Genomic DNA, 19,328 nt, shown 5'->3' with positions numbered 1-19,328 from the left:
ATACAGTGTTCGATTTGGTGAGCGTTTTTTTTTTTTAATAAACCCATCGAGTTGGTTATATCACGTCCGGTACATAACAGAGTTGTCTTGTCGAAGATAGATGCAGCGTATCAAAGAAAAAATTTATCCTAGCTGTTGGCTATCGTTAATCTTTTTAAGTAGTAATCTTGCCTTGCTCAAAACTTACCTGTTTATCGGCAAACAAATATCCCGAAGCGTGAACGACAATTCGAATACGTCAAAATCGAAATACATGGTCAAAGTACGAAAAAAGGAAACACAAATTATCTACATACACAATGTAGCGAACCAGAAAAAGCTGAAGATAAGAAAAACAAGACGTAACACAAATGTAAAGGCACTTCCAAAACCGGGATTGTCCTGTTCTGCCAGCGGCAAGTGAGTGAAGTCGGTAACAATAATGCAGCTCTTGGTCACTAGTCACAAAGAAGTCCTGTCAAAACTTACTAGGGCGATATCATTCAAATCAACATCACTGTGAATAAAGTAAGGACGTGGAAATGGTTGAAAATTATCTGAAATAGACATATTATATAAAGATCATAAAAAATCACCATAAAACATGGGATAATACCAACAAAATACACCGGAACATTTGATCTTTAACTTTATATAACCTCAATAAATGATATTGTGTCAAGAATTGACTTCAAAGTTCAAAAGGGAATAAAATTTTGGGTAATTTTCAACGTCCTTACATGATGGTAGTGTGAAGCACTGGAGAGAAAGTCATTGACAAGCTGGAAAATATATACACTATGGCGGATTGAATATAGGCAAAGAAAACATTAAAATCTGCTATCAAATTTATAAAAGAAAAAAGGGATAAACGCAACAATGAAGAACATACACCAGTAATTCTGGACAAACAATATGTGGATGCTCAATGTTCGGCCGATTCTTCTGGCGGCAATAAAATCAACGTAGTGGGCAATAATTTCACACTGTCCTAGCTAGGTAACTATTGAGATTTTGGAATTCAAGTCAAAACATTTGACAGACATGACATTGTAAAAAAGTTGTCTTGAGTTCAAGCTAATTGTTATTTTGATACACAAAATCAAAACAACGGAGTTAATCCCACTATCATTGCTCTTTTTATAGCCCAACATCATAATGTAAGGGGAGGCAATCGGTATTTCGATCTCAAACACTGAAATATTTTCCTCGTTAAAATGTGTAAATGTTTAATTGCATGCATGAAGACTCAAACAATCAGGAGTATCAGATGTAATTTGTAAGGGTATAGCTGGTAAAGGTGACCAGGAAGCATCGTGACAACATTACGTTGCATTGTCCACAACTGTCCTAAAAAGAACGTATACTAATTACATGTTTGGCAAAAACTAATCAAGGGAACCAAGAGTCCTAATTTAAATCATAACAAGGTAACAGACACCACAAAATGCAATGAAACAAAAATGTCTATCCTGTAATTCAGAAATTGAACGTGTCAATAACATTCATGGGCTTTGTTAGAACCTTCTAGATCCTGAGCTTGTCAATAGTATTCATGGACTTCGTTAGAATCTACTATATCCTAAGCGTGGCAATAGTATCCATATGCTTCGTTAGAATCTACTAGATCCTGAGCTTGTCAATAGTATTCATGGGCTTTGTTAGAACCTTCTAGATCCTGAGCGTGTCAATAGTATTCATGGGCTTTGTTAGAACCTTCTAGATCCTGAGCGTGTCAATAGTATTCATGGGCTTTGTTAGAACCTTCTAGATCCTGAGCGTGTCAATAGTATTCATGGGCTTTGTTAGAACCTTCTAGATCCTGAGCGTGTCAATATTATTCTTGGGCTTCGTTGGAATCTACTTGATCCTGAGCGTGTCAATAGTATTCATGGGCTTCGTTAGAATATTCTTGATCCTGAACGTGCCAATTGTATTCATGGGCTTCGTTAGAATCTTCTAGATCCAGAGCGTGTCAATAGTATTCATGGTCTTCGTTAGAATTTTCTATAATGTATTTGGGATTTCATACATTCTAACACAGTCAACTAGTCTACCATCTTGGAAAGAATAGACACGAAGATGTCATCAGTTTTGTAGGGAATAAACAAACAGTAGAAAATCTTAAAATAAACGATTATTCAGCTCTAAAAAAGCTTTTTCCTTTCCTTTTATTCGCTTTCCGTTTGATTCTCATCGGCATGTTAATAGAACACTTTTTTTGAAATGGATAGAAATATCTTAATTTGTTGAAAAAAATTAAGACATTTCAATAAGCAATTTGTCCTGATAAATATTTATATTTAGAATGATCACAAGACGTTAATTTGATGGGCCATTTTTTTTTCTGATTTGATGTTCGTCATCAAATATAAATTCAATATCTCTCCCTAAAAATCAACTGAAAAGAAACACTGCTGAAAAAAAAATCAACGACCATTTTCCTCTTTATTTTTCGTAACATGAAAACGGCCCTTCAAATTGATTTAATATTTCTCATCCAGCAGCGTAACAATTGTGTTATTGTTATTATAGTTGAAGAGCAGGGTTATGCTACTTAAAGGTTCTAGTTATTACACCAATGTTTCTACGGCAGCTATCACGAAGTTCGTGTATCTTTCTCTATATTGAAAGTTTTTTCCGTATAATTCATAACTTTCCATTCCTGCACCAAGTGTACCAATATTGCCACTGCCTTCTGGGGGTGTATGTTAGGGGGTAATTTCAATCGGTATATCTTGGTTGTTTCTAAGTTGTCCTTGTCTTATCACTTTGGAGTCTTGATGTGGCTTTTACTGAGATTGTCTTTATTTACATTATATGTTAGGTAAGGTGAAATCAAAGGTATATGTCATAACGATACACGATGATCAAAGGAAGGGGATACGTAATCATAAAATACAGAAAAAAAACATAAATTACATAAAGAAACATAGACCGAAAAAAATATTTCAATATAATATGTATGTCACATGTTTTTCATGTGTGAATATATCTACAAAAATACCAAAGCATGAATAATCTGACAATTGAAATTCGCAAAAATCCAAATATAGAGCCAAAACGTGAAAATTTTAAAGACGGGCGATCTACGTACACTGTAGCGAACCGAATAAAATAGATTACAAATAAAAATTGGAGATATGGAAACAAGACATAAAAAAATAAATAAATAATAAAACACTAGCAATATGAATTCCCAAATAATCAGAAGAAACATTAGATGCCCCGGAAGAATAAGTATTTCCTGTTCCACCAGCGACACCCGTTATAAGGCAAGTGAGTACAATCCGGTATAGTCGTGCTATAACAATGCAGCTCCCCTACACTAGTCATAATGGGGACGTGTCCAAACAATTCAAACTTGAGCGATGGAATTCAATTCAACAAAGTTTCATGATGTAAATAAAGTAAATAATGCAGGAATGGTTAAAAGCCATCCAAAATAGGTAAATCAAAATGATAAAAAATAATCATAAAACATGAGATAATACTAACTGTATATTTAGAAATGCCGGAACATTTGATCTTGAACTGTTTTTTTTTTAAATAACAGCGATAAATTATGAGAAAAAATGACACCATGTCAAGAATTTAATTGAAGAATCCATAGAAAATGAAATGTCTCTTTGTATAACTTGAACGTCTTCACATGGGACGAATATGGGATATATTGGGATTTAAGACTAAAGCCCATGAAAACATATGTTATTATAAATAAATGTGTTGTATATATGACTTCTTAAATTAATGGCATATGTATTGTATATGATATTTGAACAAAAATATAACAATGTGGTTTAATATGCAATGAAAGACACATTTCAATGCTGGTCGTAAAAAATATTTTTAACATACGAAACGTGCAATTTTTCCTGCATATTCAAATACATCTGTGTTGCAGCTAAGCTTTCTAATTAGCCACAGCAATGCATACTTTAACGTATTCCAGGACATTAAAGAGAAAGAATGATACCCCTACCCACATTACCCTAATACTCAATATTGTCACGTTGAAACTGAAAAATACGCGGCTGAAATGAGACGATATGGTGGATACATCGATGATTAAAACAATAGAACCCAACATGTCTATTGTACACCGTTTATTGCCAAAAATTAACATTTTAGTTTATGTTGAGGTATTTTTTTTCGTGGATAGGGGTGACAATTTTCCACCTAACTTGACTTGGATAAGTTGAAATATTTATTACTTAGGCTCATTTGAAAGCTAAGGCACTATATTAATGTACCGTATCACACAAAGCCTTTTTAAACTACGTTATTCTGAAAAAAGGAAATAAAGGGTGATATAATAGAAATTCTGAAGTTCCCAAAAAATAAAATCTAAGCGCCTGAATTGATCAGATATGTTTGGTACATCATTATCTTAATTATGAATGCCTTAAAGATGGGCTTTAAGGTGTCGGTATGCTATGAATGAGAATAATGTTTGATACTGAGACAAAATTTGAGACGATTTAGTTGAACAATAAATTGTATAGACGAATTTATGTGACTTTTTTTACGGAAAAATCGAAATCCCATTTTTGTATTTTTTGATAAATTCTGACCACGAAAATCGCCAAAAATCACCAAAAGAACCTTAGAAGTGTTGATTGTGATAATACTAAACAGGAAATACCATATTAGCCATTTTTTACTAAAGCGTAAATACTCTAGGGGTTTTGAAATGAAAAAAAATATGTTAATTTAAGCAATTTTTCGGTGGGTTAAGGATAGATTTTTTTTCATTTTATCCCACAACCCTGTTACCGCAACTTTGTTGATACAATAGTAATAACAACAACTTCCAGCATTATGATGCTGTTGTGATGATATGACTGTATTAACAAACTTTCAAAAACTGTTACAGCTTCTTAATCAGAGTTTGGTGTGATTATCGGCGATATTTTTTTGTGAAACTGCCTGGGAATTATATTAGATGAAAATGTTTCCTAATCACAGCATGGACTGATGTAGAAACCCCATTTTGTATTTTCAACCCTTATTAACCACTGGACTTTCGTCAGATGCGAGGTGTGCACTTATTTTTATTTTACAAATGTTATATAATTCTATGCAGTGTAAAACCCAGAAAAAAAATAGATAAGACCCTAATATTTCTATGTTTACATTAAGTATAATGTTTTCAAAAACAATTTATTGAGGATAAGTGTAGGACGTAGGTTCTCTTGCTGATTTTCTTTTCTAATCTTTTTTTTTTTGGTGTTGTTTACGATCCTAATCGCAATTTTCTCTAGACTGGAAATGATAACAATATCATAAACTTTAGGGAAAAAAACTCTAAAACACTAAAAGATATTTAACAGACAAAAACATATAATTGAACATTAGCGTTTTACTCCGTTAGTTTTGATCCTATTTCATTTGATACATTAGACTATGTTTTCGTAACATTAAAAAAAAGATAACTTTAACAACAATTATATTACAGCAACGTCTAGTCTTAAGTTATTATATTATACAAAGAATGTTAGAAACATGGTCTGTCAAAAGTTAAAATATTGTGCCATTTGACAATTATTTAGCATTTTCCTTCTTTTTGACAAGCTAAATTAGAAAACAAACGATCCTCTCGCTTCTAATGGTAATTTGGACAGCTGCCATCACATTTTGCGATCGTCTGTTTCTTGGCACGCGAGGTAAAGTCCCAAAGTTCTGAAGCATGCATTCATTGCGACCACTCAGCACGCAAACTCTAATATGTGTATAATAAGTTGTTACATTCTATCAGAAGGGTCTTCGCTCTGGGAACACTAAGAAAATTAAGTTGCAAAAGAAATAAAATGAAAAATGAATAAAGTTATCTGCGATTGTTGTTTTCTGGTTCTCATTCCTGAAAATGATCATTTGGAGTTCGGTGAATATTGCAAAAATTGACAATAAATTCTGAAGATTAGGAAAATTCTTCATTGTTCTGTGCCACTGGAGAAAAGTAAATATTGTACAATGGAATGCATTACTTTAATTAACATTCTCGTAATTTATATTTTTACCACTTTTTACTGAAATAAGATTCGTTTCAAAGAAAGCTATCACCGAGTGCAACCCACTAATGAATCTGTAGAAATTTCAGATTACCATCAATATTTCAACTCAGTTCAATATCATAATTTGATTTGTGTGTCAACTCCGCCTCAGTAATCCTAATCTTATTGTAGCATTATTTGCCCGTATGTCCCCTGTTCTTGTTTTTTTTTACACAGTATCAGTACTTGTACTTTATCTACTTCAAAGCACTTGTATTTGAGCAGTTGTCGTCTGTTTCGTTTTTTCAATGCTTGTACTTACTTTTTATCAATTGATGCAAAAAATTGAGAAACTATGATTTACTTTTTAAGTTTTTGGTTGTGTACTTAAATTTTCTCACTATTTTTTCAACATTTACCTGTTTTTTTTCCTTTTCCTTTTTCAACAATAGCCGAACAGGCTTATTAGGGTGACGGAATTGCATTGTGTTCCGTCGGTCCGATGTATCTTAATTGATTCAGTTCTTATTTAATTAAAGAATAATTCATCGCAATAATTGGATCATGTAACTGTCAAAGCAGAGATGGATGTGTTTCTCGCACCTGTCAATAATTCCTTCGCAGACCAAACCAGGCAGAAAACATAATGATTTATCTATACCTGAACCAGAACTGTGAATACTACATTTATTATTGGTACAAATGACAGATTACTCTTTGTTCGAAAACACCACAAGACCAAGATATTTTTTTTAAATTCAAACTCGGAGGTATTCATTAGGGGTTTATATCCGAACACTTCTATTTTTTGTGTTATTTCTATATTTGATTGCTTAATTTAGAAACGTTACAGGTATTACTTCTTGCATGAGAAGAAAATTCATTTAGGTAGTGCAACGAACATGACAAACATACAACATTGTTATAGTAAACAATCTTGATAAAACCCCTTCAAGAACCCCGAAGTCTAAATGAAGACATGAGAAGGAAATGGATTGTGTCATGTACCCCGACCATTGCACAAAACCACCGAGGCGGAATCAGTTACAGGTTCGTATGAGTACGGATTTATTGGAATATTGACATAGAAAATATATCACTTCGCAATAATTCTGTAGTTTTAACTTATATAAAAGCAATTATATTTGGCAAAGTAGTTTAACTCACTACAACACCCTGACATCTACACAATGACGATATAACTATTGTCAAAGGTTGCGTTTATTATGAATCTAGGAACAAAGGTCAATTGAGACATGAAATCCTATCTTCTGATTATTATACAATTGTGCACGTAATTTGTTCTATCTGGATGTATTATTTACATATCTATTGTATTTTTCTAACTGAAATTGTTTTATTTTTCTCACTGATTTATTGTTGATGTTCTGTGAGATACCTCTCATTGTAAGTGTGGCAACAGATTTATCTTGACATAATTATATCTAGCGAGGAATGCTCTGTGACACTGTCATAAAGTCGATGTAATTATAGGCTATGGAGCTTTGGTAATATTTTTTTTATTTTAACTTTTTGAGAACGTTTTTGTATGTATCATCGTTTGTTATAATAGAAAAATATGATAAAAGAGCGATCGAAACTAAAATACCAAGAGTCATTTAAAAGCAGATACAATTAAAGGCACAACAACCATTTGGTATTACGGAGAAAGCATGACACCAATTTATGTTTGAATTTTGGATTTTCCCTACAATCAAGTTATGAAGACACACCTGCCTGTTATCTTTCCATAACATAATTTTCTAGAAAGTTTTCATTAATATCCGAAATGAAAAACGAAATGTCAGTTTTTAAGAATCTACCAAATTCAGTCAAACACAAATTTTGTCATGGATAAACAAAAGTGGAGATCAATTGTTTTATACATGACCAAATCGATCTTGCCGTTATCTAGTGAGCTAATATTAACTAATGTGTTTAAATACAACAGAAACTGAGCTTTTTATAGGGAATCATCTTTCATCTGTTGTTTTTTTGCGAGAAAAAGTACTGGTCTTTATCCGAATATAGTGGTCTTAATTTGAATTTCAGTGGTCTTTATACGGAATTTACTGGTCTTAATTTGAATTTCAGTGGTCTTTATACAGAATTTACTTGTCTAAACATGGATTTTGTTTTTATACAGAATATCAACTTCCGGTATATAAATAATTGCCCGTGCTACACGAGTCCCACAGCTCTCTAGGGTTAATGTGTTTAAATAAAATTGAAAATAAAAAAAATATTCATTGATACTAAATCTGTATTGACATTCAACGTTTTCATTCTCCAGAAAGAAAATATATTTTAAGTTAAGACATTTCTCGTGCAGTTTTAATAATAACTAATTTAATAAACGTTGCAAAACTTTCTTTTTGGGCATCTGATCAATGAACCAAAATAAAAAAAACTTCAATATTTCCATAAAGATTGACACGTTCGAAATACATACTTTTAAAACAAAGTACAAAAAAGACAGAGATTAAATGTTTCTTTGCAAAGAGATTTTTTAGAGATATTAAAATCCTACATTTAGAAGTTCATTGACAAGGTTACGATATACACACAAGTAACTGTTCCAAATGTACAGCATGATTTAGTAATAGAGAACACCCGAAAAACTAAAAAAAAATTAGATATTTACACATCAAATAGAAAAACAGTATGCAAATTATTTAATTCCATTGAAATATGACCAAACACTGATGAAACTGTTTTTGTATTAGCTGAATGCAGTTTGAATTGTTGAGATCATTTTTACTGAAAATGCTGAGATTAATATTAACTGATCATTTCGTACAGATTCTGTGGACGAAATACGAATATTTTATTGTGTCTTTACACAGTATTTAAACACATTAGTTAATAAAGGTGTTATAAAATGTCTATTTCATATTAATCCAGCATTAAGTCCTCGTACAGTCGTATTTTTTCGACCACCTGTATTGGGTTGAGGTCGCCAATACAGATTACCCAACCCAATACGACTGTAATCTGTACTTGGACTTTATACAATATTAATATGAAAATACCAATTTAATAACAATACATTTAATTTGGCATTGTTTAATATAGAATCTCTATATATGTTCATCATATATGAAACTCGTATATTCGAATAATAAACACACACAATTTTAATACAACACCATTGCAATACAGCGTATAACATCAATGTAAAATAATGTCTTTCAAGTCATTTGCTTTCTATCAACGGATATGTCGACTTTTAATATTTCTTTGTAGTAAACCCATGTATAAAAACCTTATTGTTAAATACATCATTTGATAAAGGAGGGAGAGTTAAATAACTTTTACAATTAAAATATTACGCGCATTTTATTCCTTGTCATAATCGTTTTTTTTAAGATAAACGATAAATTAATTGTATAAATAGAATGTATCTAATTCACATTTTAAGAGTAATAGTGGTAGTCACGAATGTTCGTAGCTTTTCTCCGAATTTTAAAATAAATTACAAAACACATTTGATACGACGCTTTGAAATAAAAGCGAATGCCAAAGCAGTCTCGACTTAGTCCGTGTTTATAGCATATTCTGGTACCAGAGTTGTAATTCATATCAACTACCAATTTCCTTCAATAATTTTTCATGTAAAGAGGTGATTTTAGTTGCTTAACAAGCTTTTAAATAAGACCGAAGCTTTGACAGCTCTGTGTATCACGCATTTACACATACACGCACATTGTTCGTGCATCTTGTAAGTTTGTGTCAGTATAGGGATTTTCAAAACACCATTCTGACAGGTTTTCTACATAATAATGATTAAAATTATGCACCCATATTATAGAAAATTGCACGCAAATATTGTGTGTTTGTCGCGATTTTTTCTTCTTCTTCTAGATACGGTTAATTAATCTATATTTCATCAAATGTAGAAACACACGAAAAGTAGAAAATTTGCATGTAGCATGCGAGACTTGAATAAAAAGACTTAGGCCACTGTCACGACTTCATTTAGATATTTGTAAGCTTTTCCGCAACACTGAAATTACTTCTTAGAAATTACTTCAATATTTAGCTGAATTTTCAGGATATTAGATGCATTCAGTTTAGAGTTTTGGAACCCAGAAAAGGGTGAAACACATCATAATGCTTTGGTGGGATTCTGTAGTTTTGAGGAGAGTTTACTTGAAAAATCAATGGATTATATTGTCTGACTTGGAATTATCTTTAATATATAGCAAGGGGAACATCATTCTCAGTGTAAGAAGTTTTTTTTAGAAATGAAAATAAAAGGTGTTAACATTATTATTACTGGGTGTTTGTGCTTTGTCGTGTTTGGTTTCTATTTTAAGTGCATGCTAAAATAATTCAGTAATAGGAAATATATACAAAGCTTTTTTTGTGGATTTATCAAATAAAATAAGAAGGTTTGGAAAAGTTTAAGATAAATTATTCAAATCTTAGAAAAGAAAAAAAATGTGCGCATTTTTAAATATCTTCTTGGAGTTTTATTCTCATGATATATGGTTCACTTGCAGATTATGGGAGAAATTCAAATTTTTTATAAATACATGAACAGTCTGTAAGACGCATGTTTTTTATGGGTTTTATAGACATTGTCGTGAATCTGTAAATGTATTATTCTATTTTTTTTTTAAAGAAACCACCTTCTTCATTAAAAATAGCTGGTAAAGTAAGTATGTTTTTATGTAAATATTTCATAAGTAAAAAAAAACATTTATAAGATAAATATTTTTCAAGTTCTTCATTTAGACGGAAGATATATACGGGTTCTGCGAAAGTTTTTGTATCAGTGCAAATATTTTTTTAATCAATTTGTAATGTGTTTTTCTCATAATATTACATTAATGCCTAGTTCAGAATCATTTTATTTCATTTGATGCCCAGTTTGGAGTCATTTCATCGTGTAGACTGATTTTCTTCCATTTTGCTGTGTGCATGGCTGTAAAATGCATGTGTATAACAATCAGCAGCTTTAATTACCCCTCGTATATGGAATTCTCATCTATTTTCATACCACGACGAGCATGCTTTATTATAAGTCTATTTTAAAAACTTCATTTTGTTCAGTGAGTTATGTAGTTCCTTTATGCAGTAAAGCATTAATAAAAATAAACCAAAATGTTTCCTTTCATAGATGAAATAATTCTACTGTAAACTAAAATAAATATAGATCCTACATTCTTTATTGTTTAGTTTCATTTCTTGTTCCTTTCCTTTTTTGACAATATGCTGATGTTAGTAAACACAAACAATATAAGTTAATAATATTATATATATTAAGCCCACCCCTATAAATGTAAAGCATCCAATGTTTGTAGAAAGACAATGAATTTCTGGTCGTTAATCTATTGATAAACATTCGTACTCTGTTTTTCTATGTTTCTGTTATGGTTCCTGTGTTTCCCGGCTGCTCTTGTTACCAATGATTTCTCATTTAACAAATCTTTATTTCGCCCTACCGTGTAACAAAAATATATATTGCATACGCCTGATGATCTTATTTTATTTGTTAATTTTTTTTTATAAAAAACACAACCTGTATACCATGTGATGGTTGCACTCTTTTTTCTTATTATTTTGTTTTTAAGTTCGAGATACAACATACTCATATTCTAAATCTTAGAGAAATGATAAAGTATGAAGAGAGAAAAGAAAAGGAATAAAAATTATGAAAGAAAGTAGTGATAAAATATTATAGGTTTTATTGCATTTTTAAAGTAATAGAAAGAAAAAGCGTCTTTAAAATTGAATTCTTCGGTTACGTTTTGTTTTGTCGCAACTTTATATTGTAACATGTATTGGAGTGTAATTATAGAAAAAAACTTTATGTTTTATGGTATATTCTTCTCAATCTTGACAGAAAAATCGTATGATACTTTTTTTCTTTATTTTCACTGTATGGTTATAATATTTTGGTACTTTATTGACTTTCCTTCTTTATGTTTTTTTTTATTTGTGAATTTTCGTCAAGCTTTGACTGTACTGAAAACACCATTTGACATTGTGGGGAAAAAGCACAGTGTGATCTGATTTTATGAACATTAGTCTGGTTAAAACAAATCAAACTGAACACAAAACATGAAACTTTAATGATGCAATCTCTACCCCGATAAAGTTTGATTAAATCATTTGACATTTTTTCGCAGTATGTTGTGTTATTCATTGCCTTAATTTGAAAGTTATGTGTAACTTCTTTAATGATGTCATTTCTTCAACCTTTTACTTAATCATTCACTTTCATGTTAGTATTTTTTATTTCATTTTTATTTTCATCTTTTATTAAACAACAGTAGACAATTAGAGAAATCGATGAATTTCCGTCCAATACACCATTATCAAGGTAATTAATCAACGAAGAAAGAATTCATTATTAACCTGTTACCTGATTAAGGTGGTCCGTTCGTGTCAAACTCCAATTAACGGTGAGTAGTTTTAGATTCAAAGACGGTTCAGCGCCCGTCGTAATTCCGTCTTAGATCAGAAAATAAGAGATTTTACTTTAAATTTGACTTATAAATGATGTGTACTTAAGGTATTTTTGATATAAAATGATTTTATCAATAATGAAATCCGTAATGCTTTACTTGATCATGGAGAACAAAGGAGAGCATTAGAACTTTAATGTAGAGCAGTATATCAATTTTTCTACTTGAATTAAGGCCGTTAAGAGATTTTAACATTCGATTTTCAGAGCTTTAGATTTAAAGTTTAATACTGGTTATGTTGTAGAATCATTCTTGTGATGACCATGTTAACATAATGATACCACAAGAGCCAAAACAGAAGAAATATAAAATTTTTATTAAAAAACAACACTTAGACAATTTTTGGATAACTGTCTTTTATTTAAGCGAAATAACTCATAGTTTGTAATAAACAAGTACTTTTTTTTATAAAAAAAAAAAACTGAAATATGTTCCAGAATAAAAAGCTTATATTTGCCGCGTTTCGATTCTTTAATATTGGATTGTATACTTATAGATCCATGCATGGACCATGTGGATATTTCTTGTTGAACAGAGGATGGTCCTAGTTCCCTTTTTAATAACATCCCAGTAATTTTTAAAATTATTTTAGTGTGTCAACAATGAGTTTCTATCAACATTTCTTTTTCTGTTTTATTTATTTTAATAAACATTGAAGTATATAACATAGTTAGAATACATTCATCAGGAATTTAGTACCATGTCTTTGTTGTCAATAAATATACACTTTATTTCCATGTTTAAATTGTTATATCCTTAAATAATAAATTGATGATTTATGTTGTTACATTTGTATTATACGATACTGAATGTTAAAATATATAAAAAAAAAATAGAAACAAAGTCAATGTAACTGACTATGTTCCTTTGCAGGCATTTAACATTTTTACAGGTAGCTTTTTTTCTTTCAATTAAAATAGTTTTTGGTCCAAATTAACTTTCTACTTTTTAAATATTTCTTTGTATTTGCACAATTTAACCTCTTGTCGATTAGCAAAAGTAGCTGAAATACAAGAAAGAAATTCGGACAGATAAACATCCAGCTAGGACAGTATTTCTCTTTGCATAGTAGCATTGCAACATAGTTTAAATTGCTTTTTGCTGAAAATATGAATATTCGTGAATAGTTAAGGATCAGCTTATTTACACCCACTATAGGGTTAAGTCACCTGTCAAGATTTATTATATCCACTGATTTTTTTTAATTAAGCAATTTCAAAATTGAATTTTATATCAATATGGAATTTCTATCTTTTTTGCATAACACAATATCATATTTTGATTCATTGCATGATTTAAGATAATTAACACAATTTATGTCTAATATCTGTATAGTAACCTCTCCGGATTGACAGTCCGTCGTGTGGTTTTGTGAATTACATACACCCGATAAGATGCTAGATTTATAGACTTCAATGTCGTGACGACACGCCAACCTTCGTCTCATCCGAATAAGTTGCTTTGACTCTACTTTACAAATATGAATTTTTGTGCGGAAATTAAGTCTTAATTGGGAAATTAATACAGTGACTGGCAGTATTTGATGATAATTTATCCGTAAAAATAAAAAGCTGTTAACAAAATATGAACTTTGAATGAAACATTATACATTGTAGTCGTAATCAGATTAGCAAAACAAATCTTATTTGGAAGAAAAAATGTTATTCGTTTCATCTTCTTCTTTTCTAAAATCAAGTTTTGTTTCAAGTGTAAATTTCTGTTTTTTCTTGGTTTGATTCACACCACTAATTAGTCAAAGATGAAAAATATCGAATGATCAGGGTATTTGTTATTCTTGTTAATAAACCAAACGCTGTTTTCTTTTTCAAAAAGTAAAACTTTATAATTAAAATCGTATGCCCTTGCAAAAGTTAAAAAATCAGAACCCAATATCACAAATAATTCATTAAAAATGTGGACTGAAAATTCTTATAGAAAACATAGTGATCGATTTTTTCCGAAAGCTTTCGATTTCCTTTTGTTTACAATTATTATATTGTAAACTTATGATGAAATCAAGAATAACCACAGTTACAGTGATATTCAAAATTTGAATCTCAAAGAACAAATGAAAAGAGAGATCCAATGGACACAGTACAGAAAGAAAGAAATAGAACACACACACAAGATGTTCCGTAATAAAAAATGTCACTTTATTGTCCAACTTATCTAGCACCTGAACCATGCTCCCAGTTTTTAGTGGAATCCGAATTACTTTTGTTACTTTGTATGTACGATTTAAGTTATTTCATGTTCTTTGTTGTATATGTCTGTTTTCCATGTCTGGTCTATGTCCCTGGATTACATTCTTTTGATTATCCTTATAACCTTGGTTCCCTTGATTATTCTTTATCGCAAGACAATTGAAAGTATAATACAACTGTAGAATAAATGAACTAATTATAAAAAGAACATACTAATGTGTAGTCAATAATAACTCGGTATGGATGGAATAATACTGTTCGATTTTAATGCATTATTTATGATTTTTTTCTAATTTGAACCATTTCGTACAGTAAATAACGTTTCTTGATAATCAAGGGACATAAGATTCGAGCGGAAATCAACAGAATATATTCTTACCATGAAAAACAGACAGGAAAATAAACACACACCACAAAGAACAACCCGGGCTCCACTAAGATAATGGAGCATGGACCAGAAGAACTGGTAGGGTAAGCTTTCTCTGATATTGTAAAATCAACAACCGAGTTGCTCATAAAATTTCACGTCCGGCATAGATCAAAGAGAAAAGGAAAATTATGACATGGTGAACAAATCGGTTCTCATGGTGCAGATGGATACACATTAACGTTCAACTGGTTCAAGATAACGACCACAAAGTAAAGATACAAATAAAACAATAACAAAAAAAGCAAGACAATAATTCAGTTATATAAATTCATAATTATATATTTTATTTTACATACGTTGTATAGATGGTACCAATTTCATGTCGTTACAATTATTTCTTGAATTGTGGAGAATTAGAAACTCTCAAGATAATTACAGAAATCAAAGAAATCGACGGAAGAGAAAGCTCAAACAATATAATATACAGGATGACTAAATTCCCTATATCAAATTGTCGTAACACTTCTTTTCTTAGTAAACATTTCATTCAAAAACGATATTAGAGATATTACAAAATGTATACAGACTTTCCGAATCGCGAAACAACTTGAAAGTAGTTCTTAGGAGTATGTTTATGTTAATAAGGTTAATACAACAGGCACCTTAGTGACATTGAACACTGATAAGTTTGACTATCTTTGATTGCATTATTGTTTATATCTGAAAAATATAGCGAAGACATGAATTTTTATGTATTTTTATCACATTTACATATAGAAACGATCTCAAATGATTGTTGCTCATGTCCGGGTCTTAGTGTGAAGAATGATTGTTAAGCCATTTACTTAGAAATGCGGGAAAGATGTACCCAGAAAGTAAATATACGTACGATTGTAAAATTTATAATTTAAAAAAAAACCGCATGACTCTCTTTTTCTGTTAAAACCTTTGACAATTTTACAAATTTAGAATATGATATGGATACTCCCACAACTTTGTATATTCCAACACATTCATATACATCCACCACGAGTAAAAGTTAAATGACCAACCTTTCTTTTCTGAGTACCGTAAACAATCAATTTGGTGAGTGTTTCTAGGCAGATAATGTTAAATCTAGATGAAAATTCATATACACTGTTTTAGTATTAAAATTCTTTAATTCTTATAAAAGTTGTTTCAAAACAGGATTCTTACTTTTTAATCATTATGGATTTATCTTCATTCCTAATATTACGCATGGTAGAACTCCTCAATGCTGAGTTTGGGTATCCTAATTCGATGTCTTTTTACTCCTCGATGCTGGGTTTGGACATCGATCCTAATTTGATATCTTTTTACTACTCCATGCTGGATTTGGGCATCCTAATTCGATATCGTTTTACTCCTCGATGCTGGGTTTGGGCATCCTAATTCGATATCGTTTTACTACTCAATGCTGGGTTTGGGCATCCTAATTCGATATCGTTTCACTCCTCTATGATGGGTTTGGGCATCCTAATTCGATATCCTTTTACTCCTTGATGCTGAGTTTGGGCATCCTAATTCGATATCTTTTAGGTACCTCTTGTACACAATTTATATTTTGTTTTAGATCTTTATAGTTGATTTGTACTTATGATGCTGATTATAGTTGACTCCTTCCTTGAAAAAAATCACAATTTCCAAACTTGCAATATTTGTAAGATGGATATTTTTGTAACAATAAACACCTTTTTATATACACAGTGTAGCGAATCGAACGAAAAAAAAGTACCAAAAAAACTGAAAATAAAATAAACTGAACGTCAAAAAAACCTTAAACACTAGAAATATGAACTCTCTCTCACACACACACACACACACACACACACACATTTAAAAAAAAATAGCAAATTTTGAGTGTCATCAATATTTCCGATATTGCATATTAGTTTTATCAGTAATTATCTTTTCAAAGATATCATAATTCAAAGAATCTTCACAGACAAATTTCTCGAGAATTCTGAATAAATGATTAGATTTGCTATAAATCAAGATATAAGCAAATATGAATGCTGCTCATTTTTATATAGAAGTATAGTATCCACATATTTTAATTTAATGCACATTCTTGATTTGCTCATTTATTTTTGTTACTTTGTATGTATAATTTTGGTAATTTTATGTTCTTTGTTGTGTTTGTCAGTTTTCTGGTCTTACATATTTTTATTTCTTGGTTCTCTTGATTACTCAATTAAATATCACCGCGCATAGTCATATATTAACGTACTGGACATATACATTGTCAATGAAAAAAACTTATAGTGTAAGTTTTATGCAAAATCATTAAACTAAAATGATTCTCGTTTATAAGAACAAAAACTTTCTCTGGATAATAAGTGTTTCCAGAATAGAAAAAAAAGTGTAAATTATTTCTTAAAACTACAAACACACTCATAAGTTCCAAAATATTGTTTGTATTTTTGTGAGATAAGAAAGACAATTCAAAAACATTCACGACTGCATGTTCACTTATTATCACGCTATTTTTCTATTGACAATGTAACACAGAATTCACAGAGACAACAATGAATTAACAAGCTGATTCAAGCAGTGCATAACAGAAAGATAAGACAGAATTCTTCAAAAAGGAACGTTTCTGTAAAATTATGTACAATAGAAATTGAAAAGGTAAATTAATAACAGAGAAATGAAATAGGATTACAGATATATTCAAGTATAATTACAAATTAATCTCGTGAAAAGTCAAACTGTGAAAACCTGTGAATCCAAGCTATCAAAGATAAATAATTGTGAATTAATTGACAGTCAGTCTAAACATATGATCTAGATACCCATATAGTGTAGGGAAATTACAGACGCATCTTGCCAAGACAATACAAATATAATTAAAATAAAAATAATATCTGTTGTGAAATGGCTCAAATTAAACGTAACATATAATGATGAATAAGTGGAAAATAGCCACATTTAAAAGGTAAAAAAGAACTTGAATTTAGGAGACTCGAAAACTAAGTTTTCTCCTCAACACTGTTTGCCCCTGATGAAGGCCGTAAGGCCAAACATTTGGGCTCATATTCATTGATATTTTTTACGCTTTATACATATTTCATTTGTATTTAGCTTTTTACCTTTTAAACGTGGCTATTATTCACTAATTCATTATTCTTATGATTGAAATACCTGTATAGTTTGAGCAATTAACTTGAAAGGGTAGAAAAACAGACGGACGTCATAATAAACTTGATTTTAGTTCCGTCAATAGATTCTTTATTAAAAGTAAGAAAATTATTTTGAAGCAAGTAAATGTTGAAAGATGCATTTCAGCAAGTAAATAACTAATATCGATACTTTTATAGAAGTTCATCCATTATCGAAAACGAATCTCTGCGTAATACCCTTTCTAAAGGTCCCAAGTACCGTGAACCACGCTTCATAAATTGGAATTATACCTTTAAAGGTATTGTGGATGCCGTGGAGGATTACGAAAGAATATAGATAAAACGAGAACAAGAAGACATTGTTCTCTGTCAGAGTGGTTAAAGGCCATGAGGTCTTAAATGCTGAAATGAATGAAAGTTTTTTAAGTTGGCCAGTGAGTGCTAATGCTACATAAGTTTTGAAAGAACCCGATGTAGAAAAAACATTGTCTATAATACGTGAAAAATATGTTGTACCAGCAGACAAAGCCCAAAACAACAATGTTTTTGTCTTTAAAACGTTTTACATCCAATGTTTATTATCAGAGGTGGACGTAGAAAATATTAGCAGTGATAAGATCTACACTGCTACCACATTCTTCAAAGAAAAGATTGTGAAAAACCATAAATCTATGCTCTCCTCTTTTGGTCTCTACCAAAGACGATGATTGTGATTTACTGACTATGTACTGGATTTCTAAACTCCACAAGAATCCATACAAACAACGTTACATAGCTGGATCTGCAAAATGTACTACTAAACCTCTTTTAAAACTTTTAACTTCTATACTCACAGCTGTCAAAGAGGGTCTGCAGACCTACCACAACACTTGTTACTACCGTTGTGGTATTAAATCAATGTGGATCCTGAAAAAATTGAAAGATCTTCTGGAGACCATCAGTTCAAAACTATCATCAGAATATAATATCATTAAAAACTATGGTTTTTCAACACTCTATACTTCTATTCCCCTTACTCAGTTAAAATCCGACTTAAAAGCATTTTCCATCGTTTTTCCAAAAAAGATGGTACACCTAAATACAAAAATATAGTTCTTTGTATGTATTATTTTAATTACTTTATGTTCTTTTTTTTATATGTCTGTTTTCCATGTCTGGTCTTT

The sequence above is a fragment of the Perna viridis genome, chromosome 6 (assembly GCF_037379345.1).
Source record: "Perna viridis isolate PV_CMFRI_1.1 ecotype Kerala chromosome 6, ASM3737934v1, whole genome shotgun sequence".
NCBI classification, from domain to species: domain Eukaryota; kingdom Metazoa; phylum Mollusca; class Bivalvia; order Mytilida; family Mytilidae; genus Perna; species Perna viridis.
The sequence above is the reverse complement of the archived record's forward strand: the minus strand, read 5'-3'. Positions refer to the sequence as shown.